This window comes from Scyliorhinus torazame, chromosome 1 (genome assembly GCF_047496885.1).
Source record: "Scyliorhinus torazame isolate Kashiwa2021f chromosome 1, sScyTor2.1, whole genome shotgun sequence".
Taxonomy (NCBI): Eukaryota; Metazoa; Chordata; class Chondrichthyes; order Carcharhiniformes; family Scyliorhinidae; genus Scyliorhinus; species Scyliorhinus torazame.
Window position 1 is genome coordinate 234,355,043 of NC_092707.1, and position 21,805 is coordinate 234,376,847.

The window sequence follows — 21,805 nt, forward strand, 5'->3', positions numbered from 1 at the left end:
AAATTCAAACTCACTGATTAATCGGGTTGTTTTACGAACTGAATTCCCATTTTATTCTGTTAGTTGTTTCATTCAAGTTATTGGCTTTTTAGACCACATACAAAAAATGACTAAATTTTCAGTCGTAATTGCAAATTTTCTAACACTAGGTAGCAAGAGATGGGTTCTTAAATAATGCACCACCCTGTATCACAGCTCATTTGAAATATGCTCTTAGACCTATCTGCTGTGGGTGAAAGGGAAATGCTACTTCCAGTTAGCAAAATATAAAAAGCTATGGGCGAGATTCTCCAAGCCGACGCACAGCCGGAGAATAGGCGTCTACGCCGAAACGTCCCGCGACGCCGTTTTGCGAATCTCCACTCCCCCGAAACTCGCGCGATCGCGGCGGGCGCTGCAAGGCCCGGAGAATCGCGAGAGGTGGCCCAACGAGCGATTCTCCGGGCCCCCAACGATGCTGTGCCCCGGATGGGCTGAAGTCCCGACGGCATGGTTCCAACCACATATAAAAAATCGTCAGCCAGACGTATTGGCTGATGAGGCGTCCGGGGGAGGTAGGGGGTCGGTATGGGGGGACCTTGGGCTGGCGAAATGGGCAGGGCCGTGGCTGGGGCGGGGGCAGGGGGAACCATCCTCCATAACAGGGCAGTGGTAACGGCACGGTTGCCATTTGGCGGCCATGCTGATGGGCACCCACCCCGGGCCCCAGGTGGCGGCTGAGCACAGGCCTCCCGTCTGTTTGGATGGGTGCCGGACCCCTCATGGGGCACCCCAGCCCGCCGGCGGCACCCACCAGCGGGTAGATCCAGGGCCGCACCCACAGCAGCCCCCAGTGAGGGCAGTGTCATTAAACGGTGGCCTGGCAGGAGAGACGGACAGCAGGAGTCGATGCACTGCGGGGGTGGGGGGCATGGGTGGCTGGGGCGCGAGCTGCCAACCGGGGCGACCATGTAGCCCATGGCACCTGGTTGTGGAGGGGCGTATGCGCCATGATGAAACTTTGTCTACTGCCACCCCCTGCACATCATAATGTTTAGGCACCAGCCAGCGATGTTGCCCGCCGTGGTGGGGGCTGCTGCCCTGCATGCAGCCCTGTGAGAGCTGGAGCAGGGGAGTCACAGAGAGGAGGCAGAGGCTGCAGCAGAGGAGCAGGCCACAGAGGGGCAGGTAGCAGCCGCTCAGGCTGAAGGGCTGCTTGTTCGACAGGCGGAGGAGGAGGAGAACCAAGACAAGGGGGAGCCACAGGACGAGGATGCCGATGATGATGAGGAGGGGAGGGAGGGGGAGGTGGTGCCACGGAGGCGTCTGATGAAGCCTCGTGTGTACTGGCGCCGCATGTCCTTCCAGGAACTCCCGGATCGGACATGCAGGAGGAGTCTCCGGATGATCCAGGAAACCGTCGCCCATATCTGCCGCATGATGGCACACCTGGCACCGCGTGGGGCAGGGGCTGGACACCCTCTCTCGGTGGCCGTGAAGGTGACAGTCCGCCTGAACTTCTATACCACGGCGTCGTTCCAGTTGCCGAGTGGGGACCTGTCCGGCATCTCGCAGGCATCTGTGCACTGGTGGATCCGTGCAGTGACTGTCGCCCTGTATAACCTTGCGGACCGCTACATTCAGTTCCCTGTGGACGGCGCCCACCAGGATGCCCGGGCAGCGGGCTTTGCTGCTGTTGCCCGGATACCCATGGTACGGGGGTAATTGATGGGATGTACGTCGCCATGCGGCCACCATCGTATGTTCATGAACAGGAAGAGGTCCTACTCCATGAACGTTCAGGCGGTCTGTGACCACCAGATGAGGATCCCTGCACGTCTGCTCCCGGTACCCGGGCAGTGTACATGACACGTTTATCCTGGCCCAATCGTTCATCCCCACAATGTTCGAAGGACCCCCGTGCTGAGGGGGTGGTTGCTGGGTGACGGATTACCCGTTGCAGTCGTGGCTGATGACGCCTATACGGAGACCACAGACTGACACGGAGAACCGCTACAATGATGCTCGTGCAGCGACCAGGGGTGTGATAGAGAGGTGCTTTGGGCTGCTGAAGATGTGCTTCAGGTGACTGGACCGCTCTGGGGGAGACCCTGCAGTACCTGTCAAATATGGTCGGCCGCATCGTTGTGGTCTGCTGCGTCCTCCACAATAATATAGCCCAGCAGAGGAGCGATGTGCTGGAGGAGGAGGGGGAGGATCACGATGAACGGCAAGCTTGTCCAGGTGAGGAGGAGGGGGCGGCAATGTACGGGACATGGGGGCTGGACATGGACGGGAGGCTGCACTACGCCACCGGCAGGGCCAGCGAGCACGGGACGAGTTAATAGCCGCACATTTCACCAACTGGGGGAGGGGGGGTTGCTGAGCAGGGGCACGGACACCAATGCACATCACCACCCACCACCCTCACCTCCCCAACACCAATGAGACTCAACTCCCCCACTACCGACCAACCTTATCTCTCTCACCATCGCATCACCCGCATGCACACCACCCCTCCATTGCACATCCACCTGCGGCACAACGGGCCGGGCTCACGCGGCTGCTAGTGACAGCGGGTCTTGTCCATGGCATGGAGGATGATGACAGCCCGCTCCACCTGGGTGGTCCCTGTATCTGGACTGGACACTGCATCACATGGCCCTGTCGTTCCGCTAGCGGTGGGGTGGCGTGGATGTCGGAGGGGGGGGGGACGTCACACCCACAGTGGCACTCAGTTCCCAGCCCACCCCAGCACACATCAGACAGAGCACAGAGGCAGTTTCATCGGTGTTCCAGTGTGTTTAATTACAGACGTAATATACATGTGCCCTAGCCCCTATATCTAAACTGTGCCCTGCAACTATGCCAACTTACTGGGTGTCTAACTTTCTGGCCTTCGGGCCCTATCACTACGTTTCGGTGTTTCCCCAGACGGTGCAGCAGAAGTGGAGGCAGACTGCTGAGACCCTTGCCCTGCGACTAGGGTCCCCTTTGGCGCTCGTTTCCTGGGGCGGCCCAGCCTGGATTGGCCAAGCTGCACCTTGGGCGTCCCGGATGGGGTTCTGCCATCCTGTTCTGCCCGCTGCCCATCAAATGCACCAGGGACGGATGGAGCTCAGGGAATTGGCCATCCCTGTCTGGGCCTGTGCGACGCCGGCCAGCACCTGGGCAATGACGCCGATGCTCGCAGCGATGGCCTGAAATTGGGCCACAATGAGGAGCGCTGCTGCAGTCTGCAGCTGGCTCTGGCACATGGCTGTCTGTGAATGGGCAGCCCTGTCCTGAGCCACGGAAGCCGCGTGCACATAAAGCCCCAGGCCTTGCATAACCTGGCCCATGTCCGATGCCGTCACCCCCATTGCCTCCACCGCGGATGGCACCCGTGTGGTTTTGGCCTGGATGCCAAGCATTACCGACACCATTCCCTGCTCCACGCAGCTGCACTCCTCCACTATGTCTGCAGATGCTGGAAATCGGCCATCATTTCCTTCTCCCGTCCCTGGGTCTCTGACTGCACGGGTCTATGGGTGGGTGTGGAAATCCCAGGAACCTGGGACCCATCTGAGGCGGCAGCTGGTTGCTGGGGCCGGTCTGCAGTCCGACCGTCCGGCCCCTCGGCTTCTCCTACCACCACCTGCTGTACCAGAGCGGCTGTGGTGCTCATCAATTAGTGTCCCAGAAGCCTCATCACAAAGAGACCAACCGAGGTGTTCGTCTCTGAAATGGTGGAGGGTGTAGGAGATAGCAGTGACGGAAAGTCTAAATCTGTGTCCTCATCAGAGCCAAAGTCCGGGGTCTCCTGTGTCGTGTCGTGGGGCGCTCCTGATCCCCGGGTGTCCGCGACCCGGGTGTCCGCGCCCCGGGTGTCCACGTCCAGCACAGGGCTGCTGTGACGGCTGCCCTCCACATCGGGGCTTGCATCCCTGGGGGCCACCGGCCCTGGCACTGGCTGGAGGCAGGGGCGCCGGATGGGCCGGGACCACCGCCGGCTGGTCCTGTAAGACACACGAGATTTTGGAGATAGTGACCACAATTCTGTGACTTTCACTTTAGTAACGGAGAGGGGTAGGTGCGTGCAACAGGGCAAGGTTTACAATTGGGGGAAGGGTAAATATGATGCTGTCAGACAAGAACTGAAGTGCATAAGTTGGGAACATAGGCTGTCAGGGAAGGACACAATTGAAATGTGGAACTTGTTCAAGGAACAGATACTACGTGCCCTTGATATGTATGTCCTTGTCAGGCAGGGAAGTGATGGTCGAGTGAGGGAACCATGGTTGACAAGAGAGGTTGAATGTCTTGTGAAGAGGAAGAAGGATACTTATGTAAGGCTGAGGAAACAAGGTTCAGACAGGGTGCTGGAGGGATACAAGATAGCCAGGAGGGAACTGAAGAAAGGGATTGGGAGAGCTAAGAGAGGGCATGAAAAATCTTTGGCGGGTAGGATCAAGGAAAACCCCAAGGCCTTTTACACATGTGTGAGAAATATGAGAATGACTAGAGCGAGGGTAGGTCCGATCAAGGACAGTAGCGAGAGATTGTGTATTGAGTCTGAAGAGATAGGAGAGGTCTTGAATGAGTACTTTTCTTCAGTATTTACGAATGAGAGGGTCCATATTGTTAGAGGGGACAGTGTGAAACAGATTGGTAAGCTCGAAGAGATACTTGTTAGGAAGGAAGATGTGTTGGGCATCTTGAAAAACTTGAGGATAGACAGTCCCCCGGGCCTGACGGGATATATCCAAGGATTCTATGGGAAGCAAGAGATGAAATTGCTAAGCAGTTGGCAATGATCTTTTCGTCCTCACTGTCAACAAGGGTGGTACCTGGAGATTGGAGAGTGGCGAATGTCGTGCCCCTGTTCAAAAAAGGGAACAGGGATAACCCTGGGGATTACAGGTCAGTTAGTCTTACTTCGGTGGTAGGCAAAGTAATGGAAAGGGTACTGGGGATAGGATTTCTGAGCATCTGGAAAGACACTGCTTGATTAGGGATAGTCAGCACGGATTTGTGAGGGGTAGGTCTTGCCTCACAAGTCTGATTGAATTCTTTGAGGAGGTGACCAAGCACGTGGATGAAGGTAAAGCAGTGGATGTAGTGTACATGGATTTTAGTAGGGCATTTAATAAGTTTCCCCATGGTAGGCTTATGCAGAAAGTAAGGAGGCATGGGATGGTGGGAAATTTGGCCAGTTGGATAACGAACTGGCTAACCGATAGAAGTCAGAGAGTGGTGGTGGATGGCAAATATTCAGCCTGGAGCCCAGCTACCAGTGGCGTACTGCAGGGATCAATTCTGGGTCTTCTGCTGTTTGTGATTTTCACTAATGACTTGGATGAGGGAGTTGAAGGGTGGGTCAATACATTTGCAGACGATACGAAGATTGGTGGAGTTGTGGTTAGTGAGGAGGGCTGTTGTCGGCTGCAAAGAGACATAGATAGGATGCAGAGCTGTGCTGAGAAGTGGCAGATGGAGTTTAACCCTGAAAAGTGTGAGATTGTCCATTGTGGAAGGGCAAATATGAATGCGGAATACAGGGTTAACGGTGGGGTTCTTGGCAATGTGAAGGAGCAGAGAGATCTTGGGGTCTATGTTCATAGATCTTTGAAAGTTGCCACTCAAGTGGATAGAGCTGTGAAAGCCATGAGGTGATGATGCAGCTGTACAAAACCTTGGTAAGGCCACATTTGGAGTAGTGTGTGCAGTTCGGGTCGCCTCATTTTAGGAAGGATGTGGAAGCTTTGGAAAAGGTGCAAAGGAGATTTACCAGGATGTTGCCTGGAATGGAGAGTAGGTCTTACGAGGAAAGGTTGAGGGTGCTAGGCCTTTTCTCATTAGAACGGAGAAGGATGAGGGACGACTTGATAGAGGTTTATAAGATGATCAGGGGAATAGATAGAGATGACAGTCAGAGACTTTTTCCCCGGGTGGAACAAACCATTACAAGGGAACATAAATTTAAGGTGAATGATGGAAGGTATAGGGGGATGTCAGAGGTAGGTTCTTTGCCCAGAGAGTAGTGGGAGCATGGAATACACTGCCTGTGGAAATAGTTGCGTCGGAAACATGAGGGACCTTCAAGCGGCGATTGGATAGGTACATGGGTTACGGTAGAATGATGGGGTGTAGATTAATTTGTTCTTAATCTAGGACAAAAGTTCGGCACAACATCGTGGGCTGAAGGGCCTGTTCTGTGCTGTATTATTCTATGTTCTATGTTCTAAGACAGCATGTATGGGGTGAGGGGGTGGGGCCAGGCAGGCGGTCTCACTTGGTAGCGCACCTCCGATCTCCCAATCGGCAACCTCCCGGTGTGGTCTGCCAGTGAGGTCCAGTGCCCCCTGCACGTGCACGGTGAGAGGGTGCAATGCAGTTGAACCCCCTCTGGTTTCCTCACGCTCCCTGCGGTTATGGGCGTTCTTGTCCTGGGGGGGCGCGCACAAACATCAACAGTGTTAGGCGGTCCGACGCATGCAGCCCAGCGGTTGGTCTACAATGGCATAGGTGCACAGGGCACCCGGCCAATGCGGCTACAATGGATGGGTGCAACCATGTGGATCAGGGCGGGGGTTGTACCGTCCCTCTGGGGTGGGGGGGTCGGGGGCAGTGTCACATGTGTAGGGTAGGGGGGTTGGTGCCAGGGGCACAGTGCTGGGTACCCCCCCTGGCTGCCCTGAGTAGGTCGTGCAGCTTTTTACAGCACTGCTCGCCTGTCCAGACAACCGGTCCAACGGCGCTGACGACCTCGCCCACCTCCCTCCACAAACGCCAAGCGGTGGCGCCTGGGGTCCTGTGGCCGGGCCCAGGGTACAAAGCCCCTCTCCTCTACTCCACAGTGTCCAGGAGCATGTCCAAGTCGCCATCAAAGAACCTGGGCGCTGCACGACGGGCGGCCATCTTCCCTCCGACGGCTGTGTGTGGGGGGGGGGGTGCGTTTCTTTAAGGCACCGTGGCATTGCGTCAGTGATGCGCCCTGCGTATCGGATGCCAATCGCAGGCCACTCCCCCGCGCTTGTAGTGGCTCTCGTGCTGGCCCCTTGTGGGCCGCTGAATCGGTGGACTCTGGGGCCCGTTGACGCCGTTGTAAAACGCTCCGGTATTTACAACGGCGTCAACACTTAGCCCCACTATCGGAGGATCCCGCCCTATGTTTTGAGTTGAATTCTAACAAATGTTAAAACAGTTACTTGAAAAAAGTAGTGCGATCATCCAGGATGTGTGTCTTCTGCTTAGTTCATAACTTTCATATTTGTCTCAGTGGCCTGTTGACTGCCCTGCAGGACTTTGAGTGTACATGGCTAAAGCAGACTGCCCATTCCAGCAGCATTTTGGGCCAAATGAAGCTAATCTCTGGGCAGCAGAAATACTGATCATTAATAGCTCTCTGTATTTTCTCCATGCCTTTCCTTTTTTGCCCCTTTGCCTCCCCCTCTCATTTTCTTCCCTCTTTTTACTGAGTGGTAGTACAGCCTCTCCTTTAAACTGTCTGTGCCCATCTGCATCAGCAGGCTTGTAGAATAAGTGCCATACTATCTTGAGATGATCCATCGGTGTCTGACCTGTTAACGTCATTCGCATTGCAACTCTGTTACCTGGAATCAAGGTCAGTATTCAAAACCAGGGGCGAAATTCTCCGTTATCGGCGCAAAGTCCGCCGACTGGCGGCAAAAACGGCGCAAATCCCACCTGCATCACGCCGCCAAAAACGTCGCAAAGTCTCCGGCCCGGAATGGGCTAGCAGCGACGTGTCGCTATCCGCGCTGGCTCACGTGGTTCACGCCGCATGGCGTGACGGCTCATTAAGGACGCGCTGCTCCCCCCACCCGACCAGAACACCCGACCGGATGGCCGCCCGCCGCTCAGCCCCGAGGTTCCAGTCCCGTGACATTGAGGCGCTCCTGGACGCAGTGGAGCAGAGGAGGGAGGCCCTGTATCCTGGGCACGGCCGCAGAGTTGCCCCACGCCACAGCCGGCGTCTGTGGAGGGAGGTGGCAGATGCCGTCACCGCTGTGGCCCTGACACCACGGACAGGCACCCAGTGCCACAAGAAAGTGAACGACCTCGTCAGAGCAGCCAGGGTGAGCCTCTTTTCCCCCCCCCCCCCCCCCTGCCCGATATCCATATCCCCCCTCCCCCATATCCCCCCTCCCCCATATCCCCCCCTCCCCCATTTCCCCAAGTGAATCCAGCCCTAACCTTAACCTCTGCAATACACGCGCAACCGATGGCGTGCATTCATATACCTGTCTAACACTGTTGCCTTTTAGCCCTGCCACTACTCCCCCACAGGAGAAGCACGCACACAACACCAGGGAGCATGTGAGGACTGGAGGAGGCCCAGCTGATGAGAGGCCACTGACCGAACATGAGGGAAGGGCCCTGGAACTGGCTGGCGGACCTGAGGACCGGGAAGTTGCTGATGCAGAGGTCGGGGGCCCACCAGCAAGTGAGCCACCGACAGCCCGTCCCCATATCCCCCCTCCCCCATATCACCTGATCACTGCCTGCGTGTCTAACCATGCATGCTTCATTGTGTATCGCAGGAGCAAACGTCGAGGCACCCATCCCCGCAGATGCAGACCGCCCGCAGGATGCCCCTTTGAGACCACTGGAGATGGAGAGACCCGGACCCTCTGGTATGCGGCGCCCGCAGGATGCCCCTTGGAGACCACTGGAGATGGAGAGACCCGGACCCTCTGGCATGCGGCGCCCGCACGATGTCCCTCGGAGGCCACTGGAGACGGAGAGACCTGGAGCAACAGGGAGCCGACGCCCCCGTCTCGTGCGGGTGCGACGACGCAGGCGTGTGCCACCCAGCGACTAGAGGGGCAGCCACAGGCCCCCGTCACAGCCGAGCCACGAAACCACTACCCAGGACACCACTACCCAGGAAACTGAAATACAGGACAGTGACACAGATTGGATGGGCGGAGACGAACTGCCACCCCAGAGTGCCATGGACTCAGAGTGGGACGATGCACACGACACAACGCCACTGCTGTCACCAACACCCTCCACCATCGCAGAGACGCTCACCTCGGTTGGGCACTTTAGTGATGAGGCGGCTGGTACACTCACTGGTGCGCACAACACAGCTGTCCCGGTACAGCAGGTGGAGGTACGAGCAGCAGAGGGGTTGGGCGGTCGGAGGGCATCCCAGCCCAAGCGAACATCTGCCGCCCAGATGGATCCCGGGTTCCTGGAGTTACCACACCCACCCATAGATCCGATGCAACCACCGAACCGGAGACGAGCGAAGAGGGTGACGGCCGGCTTGCGGCGGCTGCAGTCGCAGGTGGAGGAGTCCACCCGCGTCCAGGAGCTGGGAGTGGTGCTGGTCATGCGTGCCACCCAGGCCGACACCGCACGGGTGGCGTCCGCGCTGGAAGCAATGGGTGCGACGGTGTCAGACATGGGGAACGGTTTGCGAGGCCTGGGGCTTTCCGTGCAGGCAGCGTCTGTGGCCCAGGACATGGCTGCCCTCTTACAGGAGGCCATGAGCCAGCGGCAGATGGCAGAGGCGCTCAACGCCATGGCCCAGTCTCAACAGTCCATAGCCCAGTCTCTGCAGTCCATAGCCCAGTCTCTGCAGTCCATAGCCCAGTCTCTGCAGGCCATGGCCCAGTCTCAGCAGGCCATAGTCCAGTCTCAGCAGGCCATCGCTGAGGGCATCGGCGCCATTGCCCATGTGCGAGCCGGCGTCGCACAGTCACAGACAGGGTTTGCCAATCCCCTGAGCTCCATGGCTGCAAACCTGCAGACACCTGTCGATACCAGCACGGGCCTCCAGGACTGGCAGCGCCAGATGTCGGGGGGGCGTCGGATGGCCAGTCCGTTCGCATCCCCCACCCATGTAGAGGCTTGGGGGCCATCGGGCACGCCGAGGGAGGAGGAGGTGCTGTGGTCCGTCCCGGGTCCCCCTGTAGGGGAGGTCCCGGAACACCGCGACACCTCTGACTCCCCCCCCCCCCCCCCCCCCCCCCGTCCCAGGTGCATCGGGTGGGCAACGGGCAGGACAGGCTGGCAGCTCGCCATCCCAGTCGCCCGGGCCGCAGCCTGGCCCATCTAGGCCAGGACGCCCCAGGAAACGGCCGCCAAAGGGATCCCGTGTCAGAGGGCAGGAATCACAGGAGTCCACCTCCAGTTCTGCTGTACCGTCTGGGGAACCACGTAGACGTAGTCATAGGGTCCGTAAGGCCAAACAATTAGACACTGAGTAAGTTGGCACGGGTGCAGGGCACAGATGAGTTTTAGGGGCTAGGGCACGTGCATGAACTCCTTTCGTTATTAAAGTCAATGTTACACCTACAGAAGCTGCCTTTGTGCTCTGTCCAAAGCGTGCGGGGGTGTCATGTACGTTGAGCGCAAGTGTGTGTGTGAGGGGTGGTCTTACCTCAGCCCCAGGTGAGTCTGCCCCCTTCCCCCTGGGCCGCCATCAACATCCCCCCGGGCAGAGGACGGGACCGTGCGCTGCAGTGTCACAGCCGCATGCAGGGATGGTCCGGGTGGATGGTGGTACTGTGGCCATGGGTCAGACATAGTACAACGATGTGGAGCCAGGAGCTCATCGCAGGGCGGGTTGTCATCATCCTCCATGGCCTGCAATAGACACGCGTCCACCGGCAACTGAGCCCGGCCGTTGTGCCGCAGGTGGATCGGCAATGGGTGGGGGTGGTGTGCATGCGGGTGGGGTGGGTGGGGTTGGGGAGGGGGGTGAGGGTGCTGGGTGGGTGGATGGGTGGGGGGTGTGGGTGGTTGGCTGTTGCCATGGTGTGCGGTCTGTGGCCATATTACCCGATTCCCACGCCCATCTAGTCAGTGAAGCGGGCGGCTATCAGCCTGTCCCGTGCCCGCTGGCCCAGCCGGTAACAGTGGACAGCCACCCGCCCGTGTCTAGCCCGTCTGCCCTGACCATTGCCCCCATCCCCCTCATCTGGGGAGGACTGTGCCTCTTCCTGCTGCTCCTCCACTCCGCCTCCTCTGCCTGCGGCACATCGCCCCTCTGCTGGGCTATATTGTGCAGGACGCAGCACACCACAATGATGCGACCGACCCTATCTGACCGATACTGGAGGGCGCCCCCAGAGAGGTCCAGGCACCTGAAACACATCTTCAGCACGCCAAAGCACCTCTCTATCACTCCCCTTGTCGCTACATGGGCATCATTATAGCGGTTCCCCGCCTCATTGCGTGGCCTCTGTATAGGCGTCATCAGCCACTATCGCAGTGGGTAGCCCCTGTCGCCCAGCAACCGTCCCTCAGCCGGGGATGGCGCCCCTCGTACATGCCGGTGATGTATGACCGCGACAACACGTATGAGTCGTGTACACTGCCCGGGTAACGGGCGCAGATGTGCAGGATCATCATGCGGTGGTCGCAGACCACCTGGATGTTCATCGACTAGGTCCCCTTCCTATTGGTGAACACGGCCCTGTTATCTGCAGGTGGCCGCACGGCGACGTGCATCCCATCAATCGCGCCCTGGACCATGGGGAACCCGGCCACGGCAGAGAAGCCCACGGCCCGGGCATCTTGGCTGGCCCGGTCCACAGGGAAGCGGATGTAGCGGTGCGCCATGGCATATAGGGCGTCTGTCACTGCCCGGATGCACCGGTGCACCGATGTCTGCGATATGCCGGACAGGTCCCCACTCGGTGCCTGGAATTGACCCCGTTGCATAAAAGTTCAGGGCCACCGTAACCTTGACGGACACGGGGAGAGGGTATCCCCCGCCAGTGCTACGCGGTGACAGGTGCGCCAGCAGGTGGCAGATGTGTGCCACGGTTTCCCGGCTCATCCGGAGTCTCCTCCTGCATTCTCGGTCCGTGAGGTCCTGGTATGACTGCCGGGGCTGGTACACACGGATGCCTCCGTTGCCGTGGGGCCGTGACGTCCTCCTCCCCCTCCTCGTCCTGTCGGTCAGGTGTCCCTCCAGCCTGGTCGGCTGCCGCCTGCCCCTCTGCGGCAGTCTGCGCCGCCTCTCTGGCACGCTCCTCCTCCTCATCATCCAGGGCAACATGGACATTAGCGGCTGCCGCCACGGCGGCCAACATCGGCCGGTGGGGGGGGGGGGGGATGACGGCATGTCATCATTGCCCATACCCCCTCCTCCCCCCAGCCAGGTGGCATGGACCGCATGGGTCCGACTGTTGGAGGCTGGCACCTGGCCAGGTGGACCAACTCACTTGCCCCCCCACGTCCCTCCCCGGCACGGACCCCGTCCCCCCATCCCCCTCCCAGGCACTGACCCCATCCTCCTCCCCGGCACTCAACAATAATAATCGCTTATTGTCACAAGTAGGCTTCAAATGAAGTTACTGTGAAAAGCCCCTAGTCGCCACATTCCGGCGCCTGTTCGGGGAGGCTGGTACGGGAATTGAACCGTGCTGCTGGCCTGCCTTGGTCTGCTTTAAAAACCAGCTATTTAGCCCAGTGTGCTAAACCAGCCCCTTTAATGTATATTGTGAAAAGTTGTAGTCCCAGCACCGACCCCTGAGGTACACCACTAGTCACCGGATGCCATCCTGAAAAAAACCTCTTTATCCCCACTCTCTGCCTTTTGCCAATCAGCCAATCCTCTATCCATGCCAGGTTCTTACCCTTATCACCATGGGTTCTTCATATATTTAACAGTCTCCTATGCGGCATCTTATCAAAGGCCTTCTGGAAATCTAAATAAATCACGTCCACTGGTTGTCCTTTGTCCAACTTCCTTGTTACTTCCTCAAAGAACTCTTAACAGATTTGTCAGACATGACCTCCCCTTGACAAAGCCGTGCTGACTCAGTCCTATTTTACCATGCATTTCCAAGTACTCCGCGATCTCATCTTTAATAATAGACTCTAAAATCTTACCGATGACTGAAGTCAGGCTAACTGGCCTATAATTTCCTGTCGTCAGCCTCCCTCCCTTGTTAAACAGCAGTGTTACATTAGCCACCTTCCAGTCCTCTGGAACCCTTCCTGCCTCCAGTGATTCCTGAGAGATCATCACCAATGCCTCAACAATCATCTCAGCTATCTCTTTTAGAACCCTGGGGTGTAGTCCATCCGGTCCAGGTGATTTATCCACCTTCAGATCTTTCCGTTTCCCTAGAACCCTTTCCTTAGTCATGGTCACTGCACTCACCTCTGCCCCCTGGTTCTCCTGGAGCTCTGGCACCCGCTGGTGTCTTCCACCGTGAAGACTAATGCAAAGTAACTATTTAGTTCATCTGCCATTTCTTTGTTTCTTATTATTACTTCTCCAGCCACATTTTCCAGTGGTCCAATGTCTATTTTTGCCTCTCTCTTACCTTTTATATATTGAAAAAATACTCTTGGGTGGTTGCTGAGCCATACGGACCCGATTTGATTGCCAGTCTATGCTGAATGAGCTGGGTGAAGCCACTGACCAATCAATTGTGAGTGTAGGAAACCATATCAGGAGCAGATCCAAGCATACCTAAACATGGGTGTCAACCAGGTGAAGCTACAACACAGGATTACATGCATGCGAAACAAATGAACAACATGCGTTAGACAACTAAGCAGACCACAACCAATGGTTTGTATCAAAGGTCTGCAGTACGGTCACATCGCGTTATGAATAGTGGTGATCAATTACAAACAAAGAACAAAGAAAAGTACAGCACAGGAACAGGCCCTTCGGCCCTCCAAGCCTGCGCTGACCATGCTGCCCGTCTAAAGTAAAATCTTCTACACTTCTGGGGTCCGTATCCCTCTATTCCCATCCTATTCATGTATTTGTCAAGATGCCCCTTAAACGTCACTAAAGAGATTAGACAACAGGCTCCACAAAAATTTTCATCCTCCATGATGGTGGAACCTAGAACATTGATGCAAACCTCAAGGTTGAAGAGTTGGAACATCTTCAACCAGAAATGCTGAAGGGATAACCTATCTTAGTCTCTTTCTGTGATCCTGAGCATCATCGATGCTAGTTTTTCGTAATTATATTCACACCACCTGATATCAAGAAATTATCGGCCCCAGCAAAGATTATCGGCCCCAGCAACATTCCACCAATAGTACTGAAGGCTTGTGTTCCAGAACTCGCCATGGCTCTTACAAGCTGTTCCATACAGCCACAACACTGGCCACTGGCATCTATCTGACTAAGATACGTCCTGTCCAAAGAAAGCCAGACAAATCCATTCTGGCCAATTACTCTCCCAGCAGTCAGTTATCAGCAAAAGTGATAGTATAATTGACAGTACTTTGCAGCAGCACTTACTAATAACATTCTTACCACTGTTCAATTTGGGTTCTATCAGGACCACGGCTCCAGACCTCATTACAGCCTTCACTAAATATGAACAAAAGAGCTGAAATTCAGAACTAAGCTTAACAGCAACTGATCTTGATATCAAGACAACCTTTGACTTAGTGTTACATCAAGGAGCCCTGGTGAAGATGAAGTCAATCGGAATCGACGGGGGGAGGGGGGGAAACTCTCCACTGGTTGAAGGTATACCTAGCACAAAGGAAGATGGCTGTGGTTGTTGGAGGCCACTTATCTCACTCTTACAAAATAACTACCTTTGTTCCTCAAGGCAGTGTCCTAGCCCCAACCTCATTCCACTACTTCGGCAGCAGTCTTTTCTCCATCATACGATCAGAAGAGGGAATGTTTACTGATGATTATATTAGCAAGTCCTCAGGTACTTGAAGCACTGCATGACCCGCATGGAGCAAGTCTTGGGGAACATTTAAGTAAACTTGCACCACATGCGTGCCAGGCAATGACCATATCCAACAAGAGGCAATCTGATCACCTGCCCTTGAATTTAACAGCATTACCACTGCTGGATTTTCCCACCATCAAATTCTGAGGTCGCCTTTGAGGATAGAATTAGCAGACCCAGCACATATGACCGCAAGATTATATCAGAGACTGGAAATTCTGCAACCATAACTCACTTTGACTCCCCAAAACCTGTTTGCCATCTATTTTGCACAACACTACATGTGATGAAATAGTCCCCACATGTTTGGGTCAGTGCAAATCCAATAACACTCAAGAAGATCAACGCCATACAGGACAAAGCAGGCTAATTGATTGGTTCTCCCTTCACCATTTAAAACATTCATTGCATCCACACTTAGCATAAGTGTGTACCATCTACAAGATGCACTGCAGCAACTCACTAAGGTTCCTTCATCAACACTTCCTGCAGCCTCTACCATCTAGAAGACAAAAGACAATAGGCGCAAAGGAATTTGTACCGTGGGTCAAAATTGAAATTTCCACGCTAATACCACTGCGTATACGTATCACACATATATCATCAGTTCAAGAAGGCAGCTCTAGACTTGCATGGTTCAGTGTCAAATTTTTGTTAATAGCTCTCCTGGGAAAAGCCTTGGAATGATTTGCTACTTTAAAAGTGCTATATAATACAAGTTGTTTAAATTGAGGCATTGTGGGTTTGGAAGGAAGTGTAGGTCAGTAAGAGTGGGGTAATGAGTTCACTTCAGACACTAACACTTGCAGCAGTTTCAAAAGCAGCCTCATTGTGACTGGAAATCTGAAATGGGAGTGTTAACTGGCAGAAAGTCTGCCCTGATATATGAGTCAACATCCTTTGAAAATAAATTGCTGCATTTATATTATCAATATTGTGTGTTGCACTTGGGTCAACCAACCTTAGGGACAAAGCACTCAAGCTCTCCAATTATCGTACCACGGGCACGAACCAATGGCCTTGCTGCACCCAAAAAGCAGCTCGCCGCAATGCAGCGTGGCTGATGACAGCCAGGAGACCTTGTTCCTGGGATCTACGCAGCTCGCAACGTCTCGCAAGATTCAACGCGATCTCACTAAACATCTGGACGGATCACTTTTTGGCAAATCTGCATTTTAGAGCGAGACCGCTCATCTCACTCTAATGTGAAGATTCCAGAGGTACCTGAGGCTTTGAGATTCATCCCCTATGCCTTGGATACCTCGGACATTATCCCCCACCCTCAAGCGATGACACCACGTTATGGAGTCGCTGAGGGGCCCCCTTTTCAGCCTTTCCCACGGTTCCTTTTGGACCCTTAAACGTCACTATCGTACCTGCTTCCACCATCTCCTCCGGCAGCAAGTTCCAGGCACCCACTACCCTCTGTGTAAAAAAAACTTCCCTCTTAAATCTCCTCTTAACATTTCCCCTCCATGCTATGTCCCCTAGATTCTTCTGACTATCCACTCTGTCCATGCCCCTCATAATTTTATAGACATCTATTGGGTCGCCCCCTCAACCTCCGCCATTCCAGTGAGAATAAACTGAGTTTTTCCTCATAGCTAATGCCCTCCATACTAGGCAACATCCTGGGAAACCTCTTCTGGACCCTCTCCAAAACCTCCACATCCTTCTGATAGTGTGGCGACCAGAATTGAACACTAGGGGCTTTTCACAGTAACTTCATTGAAGCCTACTTATGACAATAAGTGATATTATTATATTCCAAGTGTGGCCTAACTAAGGTTCTATACAGCTGCAGCATGACTTGCCAATTTTTATACTCCATGCACCGACCGATGAAGGCAAGCATGCCGTATACATTCTGGACTACCTTCTCCACCTGCATTGTGACCTTTCAGTGACCTGTGGACCTGGAAACCCAGATCCTCTGTCTGTCAGTATTCTTCAAGGGTTTTGCCATTTACTGTATATTTCCCATCTGTATTAAACCTTCCAAAATGCATTCCTTCACGTTTGTCCGGATGGTAAGTGATTGCAGAGCTCTGAGGTGCAGAGGGATCTGGGAGTCCTAGAGTATGAATCATAAAAGGCTGGTGTACAGGTACAGCAAGTAATTAGGAAATGCTAATAGAATGTTATTGTCTACTGTGAGGGAAATTGATTACAAAAGTAAGGGGTTATACTTCAGTTGTACGGGGAATGGTGAAACTAAATCTGAAGTATTATGTATAGTATTGGACTCCATATTTAAGGAAAGATGTAAATGTGTTAGAAGCAGGTCAGTGAAGTACCAGGAATTGGCAGATTGTCTTACAGGGAAAGATTGGAGAGGTTAGGCTTGTGCCCACTTGAGTTTAGAAGAGCAAGTGTAGATGGGAAACCTTTAGGTTCCTGAGGGGTATTGACCGAGATAATGAGCGAAATTCTCCATTTGGGAGACTGTTGAAGCCTGGATTGAATTGCGTGCGGTTCCCGTTCCCGTTGAGGGCACTATTTTGGGAGTAATTCAGGACATGCTAATGGGCCAACACTCTGCTGGCATTAATTCCAAGCAATTCCCAGCCCAGTGGGCATTCTAACCGCTAGAGCCGGAGTTAGCACCAAAGAGACAGCTGGAGCTGTTTTTAACCTTTCCACTTACGACACACTCACTGCAGCCACCAAGATGGCTCAGAGAAGACCTGCCCCCTGAGGCTGGGAGTCCAAGATGGACACCCAGCTTCCATGCCAGTGAGGAGCGGAAGGATACTCTTTTCCCCAGCGTGGGCCGCAGATCCTCCTGAACACTGCCCAGGAGGTGGTGGCAGAGACAATTAGTGCTGCCAGTCTGACCAGGAGGAGACAGCTGGTGATCTGAAGGGGTGGGTCCTCTGCCCTGAGAGGTGCAGAGAATCAGAGAGGTTTCCAAAGGGTGCGGTGAAGGTGTCCTCTGGTTGGGTGAGCTCTGCTGATGATCTGCTTTGTCTGCAATGGGACACTTCTGAGGATTGCCAACACCTGGTGGGCTCCTGATTGAGCTTGGCCCTTGATGATTTGGCTGTGGTATGAGGGTGTCTAGAAGGGTGGCCTGGGCCAGGTGACCAGAGATCTTCTGAGCATTTAAAGGATACCGGCAGCACTTGATAGTGTGAGCAGCCAGGAATCTGTAAATAGCATCAAAGGGGGGCGCTTGAAAGACAGACTGCAGCAATGAGAGTCTGAGCCAGGCCATCTTGATCCCGAGGGGGACACCCCAAGTCCACGGACTTGGCACCAAGTCACTACCCGCTACTTCCCCAGCCTGGGCAGCCACCCCCCAGTAAGCAGTTTCCTGCATTTTTTCAGTGTTTTTTGCCTCCCCCCTCCTTCCACAACCATGGTGCCGAGTTTGTGAATGCTTTTAGTAATGCACGCCTGCGAGATTTCCACCTGAGAGGAGTGGAACATTGAGGAAAGGCGGATCATATTGTGTCCAACCTGCTAATCACATTGAAATGCAAGCAAATGCTGGTTTTGCATGCGGCTGCCGGCACGACGCGCAAGCCTTGTATATCACCACCAGCGAGGGACCGGACCATGATACCCAAATCGGTGCCGGGCGCGGACCTCGATTTTGACCAGACTCCCGATTCTCCGGCTGATCACAGTTCGCGCCATCACAAGGCGGAGAATTTTGCTCAATGTTTGCTCTTGTCGGAGAATCTAGAACTAGCGGTCACTGTTAAAAAATAAGGGGTCGCTCGTTTAAGACAATGATGAGAATCTTTTTCTCTCGTGAGTCATTGGAACACTCTTCCTCGAAAGCAGTCTTTGAATATTTTTAAGGCAGAGCCTCATAGCATCTTTATTAACCAGGGACAAGGGAGTGAAAGATTATTGGTAGGCAGGAATGTGGGGTTGAAGTTACAATCAAAGCGACCATGTTCTTATTGAATGGGGGAGCAGGCTCAAATGCCAAATGAACTGTTCCTGCTCCTAATTGATATGTTCACATGACAATAGCTTCAACTTCAGCATGGTAAATTCCATTTGACAGATTATTAGCATGTATTTAAAAAGCTTGTATTTATAATAGCCATGTTGATTCGTTAATCCAGATGTGAATTTTTGTATTTTGAAAATTTGTTTATACCTTTCATGGGAAACAGAAGCCAACTACCCCCCCCCCCCCTCCCTTGTTCCGCATGTCTCACTTCCAGTGATCTGGCTCATTTCAAAATCTTGAACTCAAGCTTATCAATTAATTTTGATCTTTGTAGTTAGATGTGAAAGAGTAACGGGTGGCGCAGTGGATAGCACTGCTGCCTCATGGCGCCGAGTACCGGGTTCAATCCCGGCCCCGAGTTACTGTCCGTATGGAGTTTGCACATTCTCCCCGTGTCTGCGTGAGTCTCACCCCACAACCCAAAAACATGTGCAGGGTCGAGATGAATTGGCTACACTAAAATTGTCCCTTAATTGGAAAAAAGAATTGGGTACTTTAAATTTATTTTTAGAAAAAGATGTGAAAAAGTATAAGGAATAGCTCAGCACTCTCACCAACTCAATTTAGTAGCACAGAAATTTGCATAAACAATAAGTTGATACCAGGAAGGAAACTGTTGCAAGAACAAGGTACTGTAAGTCAGTGTAATTGTGTGAAGGGGAAGCTCAGTGCATGTTGTGGTAAAGTTGTGAAAACTAGAATCCGACAGGAACGCGTGGTAGGGTAGGAATGAACAAAATGGTTTATTACTTCTGGTATTCCATGGGTGCTGAATGTGTGCGGCAGCTTATCCACGGTTGTCTTTGTGGTCACAGTGTGCACCTTGTGGATGTTGAACCACTTTCAAGTGGGCATCTACCATAACAAGGACCGTTGCCTCCTGAAATGGGCCGGTGAAGTCCATGTGGACATAGGATCACAGTCTTCCCGGTCATTCCCAAGGGTCCATTAGCGCAGCTGGAAGGGTCTTCTGGTTCTCCTGGCAAGGGCCGCAGCACTGGGCCACCTTCACGATGTCTGAGTCTATCCCAGGCCACCAAACATAGCTGCGGGCAAGCATCTTCATCTTGGATACCACCGGATGTCCAATGTGGAGGTCTTGTTCCGGGACGACCACCTGTGTCTCCCACAATAAGACGCCACCTTCCACGCTCAGCTCTGGGAGCTTTGTTGACGTGGAGCTAAGCTCTGTGTTGGCCCCCCATACTGGGCCATGTGTTGGACCCGAGATAGCTGCGGGTCCACCTAGGTCCATTCTTTTATGCAAGGCACCACGATTGGTAACAAATTCATGTCGTGGGGGGCCACTACTACTTCTGCGGCCGAGGCCTGTGCCTATGGCCTTTTGGAGATGGGCAGGCGGCTCAATGCATTGGCATGTGGGATCCACGTGCCCAGGCGGTGTTCCAGTGTGTACCCGTATGCTGCTAGAAGTAACACCCATCACTGGACCCTGATGGAAGAGCCGAAAGGTCTGGGTCGGCTTTGTGTTACTAATTTGTAGCATATTGTTCCCGGGGTTGCTACTTTATATGCAGATGGCTGGGGTGTTGTTATGTTGATGGCTGCAGGTATCGATTCGGGCTGGCTTCCCCAGAAGCGAATACACTGTTTTACCTGCAGCTGCCTGTTTGAGTCCTGTTAGCTGATTTTCCCATCAGCCTCTTCCATTCGCCATTTTAAATCGGGGTTTGGCCATTCTAATCGGGAGTTAGCCATTTTAAGCAGCTACACCATTCAACTTTAATGAAATCGGATAAGTGCGACCCTGTGGGCTGTAACGCAGTGCAACTGCTGTTACTTTTCCTCCTGGTCTTCAATATATTATGCTTGGCCCCTAGGCGGGGCGGCAACGCTTTGGGGTTCGGCAGGGAACGGCGCCTTCATGGGACTGTTTGGCGCCAGGCCCTGTTCGCGGTGTCCAGCCTGCAGCCACCATCTTGGTGCTTTGGTTCAAGGGGATCACCCCGTTTGGCCTTGGGTCCTCTGTCGGTCCCGCTTCGCAGAAACCTGCGCCTTTCGGGCCTGGGAGAAGTCGCTCGGCGGTCGCTTCGGCGACTGAAGTTCCAGAACAGACAAGCCCAATAACTCTTGGACCCCATGCTCCGCGCTCACGCGGGAAATGGCCATGTCCACCGCCTTAAATGGTTAAATGGGCCTCCATAAAGAGTTTTCTTTGGATATCAACGTCTCTAAACTGTCCCTTAAGGATTCGGACATCACGGCCTTGAACTCACAGGAGGCGGTGAGCGTTCTTAAGCGGGCCAAAAGTTCGCTATTTGATTCTCCAAGGGCCTGCGAGGCCCTGTGAAAACGGAACCGGCGGATCATTATCAGGGGCTGCGGGTAACAATGTGCCTCGACCTGGGCCACCAGTGCGGCAAAAGACTCTAGTCTTTCCGGGTGTGTGGGGCTTTTGATGAGCGCATAGGTGGATCCCCCGACTGCAGTCAGCAGGATAACTGTCTGTCATTCATCCCCAACGATTGCGTTCAACCGGAAAAAAAATACTGTACCCACTCGCCGTACTGGGTCCAGTCATCAGTACCAGCATCAAACTGTTCAAGTTTCCTGATGTGCAGCATCTTACTGTTCGGAATGGAGGCTCCCGTGGGCCTGGACAAAGTGGGTTGGCAGTATAACGCCCGGCGGCTGCGGCAGCTCCACTTCACCTTGTCGCCAGTGTAGAATCTGACTGGAAAGGCTACAGGAAGGCACGCTAGGCTAGGAATGAACAAAAAGGTTTATTACGGTATACACAAACAACAAAACTACAACTCCTCTCCCCGAAGGTCTTTATGCTAGTGGTTCCCCCTTGTTAAGGGGAAACCCTGCCCCCAATTTCCAGGGGAGTTCATACTCAGCTGTGTAAGGGGGGATCATATAGATCGCAGTCCTTGGCCCCCAAAGGAACCATAACAAAAATTCGCAAGATTTGATTCCTGGCCTGAATTATGCAAGCTTAGCCTGAATGTTGATCCAGTTGGCCTTTCTGTGCCTGGCTGGGAGAGGAATCCAGTGTTCCTACCTGTGGTTGCCATTGACTAAATGAGCACATGTTGATGTCAGAGTTGAGCTTTTCCTCAATGTAACTATGATTCAAGGAGTGGAAAAATACTGTCCAGGTTTGCAAGGAATAACACTTTTTACCGGCTACCTCTAAAGC

General features: G+C 53.8%; 1 protein-coding gene across 6 annotated transcripts in view; it reads left to right on the forward strand.

The window, feature by feature from the left end:
- The window catches only part of cep43 (centrosomal protein 43), a 144,013-nt gene that overhangs the window by 80,358 nt on the left and 41,850 nt on the right, over positions 1 to 21,805 (forward strand). The window lies entirely within an intron of this gene.